Source organism: Mastomys coucha, unplaced genomic scaffold (assembly GCF_008632895.1).
Source record: "Mastomys coucha isolate ucsf_1 unplaced genomic scaffold, UCSF_Mcou_1 pScaffold22, whole genome shotgun sequence".
NCBI lineage: Eukaryota > Metazoa > Chordata > Mammalia > Rodentia > Muridae > Mastomys > Mastomys coucha.
In genome coordinates this window covers 77,607,280-77,609,121 of record NW_022196905.1, presented here as the reverse complement: position 1 = coordinate 77,609,121, position 1,842 = coordinate 77,607,280, and positions in this window count along the sequence as shown.

Here is a 1,842-nt window from a genome sequence, read left to right as displayed (position 1 = left end):
TATATATATATATATATATGTATGTATTACTTTTTTACTGGCTATTTTCTTTATTTAGATTTGAAATGTTACCCCATTTCCTGGTTTCCCTCCTGGAAAACCCCTATCCCATTCCCTCTCCTCCTGCTTCTATAATGGTGTTCCTCCACCCATCCACACACTCCTGCCTTCCCACCATTGCATCCCCCTACACTGGTGCATCAATCTTTCACAGGACCAAGGGCCTCTTCTCCGACAAGGCCATCCTCTGCTACATATGCATCTGGAACCATGGGTAACATCCATGTTTATTCTTTGGTTGGTGGTTTAGTCCCTAGAAGCTCTGGGGGGGTCTGGTAGATTGATATTGTTGTTTTTCCTATGAGATTGCTAACACTTTCAGCTCCTACAGGCCTTTCTCTAACTCCTCTTTTAGGGAACCTGTGATCAGTCCAGTGGTTGGCTGAGATCATCCTTCTATGTATTTGTCAGGCTCTGGCAGAGTCTCTCAGGAGACAGCTATATCAGGTTCCTATCAACATGTACTTCTTGGTGTCCATAATAGTGTCTGGGTTTGGTGACTGTATATGGGATGGATCCCCAAGTGGAGCAGCCTCTGGATGGCCTTTTCTTCAGTCTCTGCTCTACACTTTTTCTCCATATTTGCTTTCATGAGTATTTTGTTCTAAGAAGGATCGAAGCACCCATACTTTGGTCTTCCTTCATCTTGAGCTTCATGTGGTTTGTGGATTTTATCTTGGGTACTGGGAGCATTTGGGCTAATATTCGCTTATCAGTGAATGCATACCATGTGTGTTCTTTTGTGATTGGGTTACCTCACTCAGGATAATATTTTTTGCCTAAAAATCAAGATGATGATCCATTTGCCTACGAATTTCATGAAGTCATTGGTTTTAATAGCTAAGTAGTACTCCCTTATGTAAATGTACCACATTTTCTGTATCCATACTCTGTTAAAGGACATCTGGGTTGTTTCTGGCTATTATAAATAAGGCTGATATAAACATAGTAGAGCATGTATTCTTCTATATGGTGGAACATCTTTTGGGTATATGCCCAGGAGTGGTGTGGCTAGGTCTTCAGTTAGAACTATTTCCAATTTCTGAGAAACCACCAAATTAAATTCCAAAGTGGTTGTACCAGCTTGCAATCCCACCAACAATGGAGGAGTGTTCCTCTTTCCCTACATCCTCACCAGCGTATGCTATCACCTGTGTTTTTTTTTTTTTTTAATTTTTATTAGATATTTTCTTTACTTACATTTCAAATGATATCTCCTTTCCTGGTTTCACCACCAAAAACAAACAAACAAACAAACAAACAAACAAACAAAACCTCTATTCCCTCCCCTCCTCCCTTTTGATCTTAGCCATTCTGAGTGATGTGAGGTGGAATCTCAGGGTTGTTTTGACTTGCATTTCCCTGATGACTAGGGATGTTGAACACTTCTTTAGGTGCTTCTCGACCATTTGATTATCCTCAGTTGAGAATTCTTTGTTTACCTCTGTACCCTATTTTTTAATATGGTTATTTGGTTCTCTGGAATCTAACTTCTTGAATTCTTTGTACATATTAGATATTAGTCCTCTATCAGATAAAGGAATGGAAATGATCTTTTCCCAATCTGTTCTTTTTGTTTTTGTTTTTGTTTTTTGTTTGTTGGTTGGTTTTGTTTTTGTTTTTAGTTTTTTGTTTTTTGTTTTATTTTGGGTTTTTTTGGGGGGGTTGTTTTGTCCTATTGACAGTGTCCTTTGTCTTACAGAAGTTTGAAAATTTTATGAGGTCCCATTTGTCAATTGTTGATCTTAGAGCATAACGCATTAGTGTTCTGTTCAAGAAAAT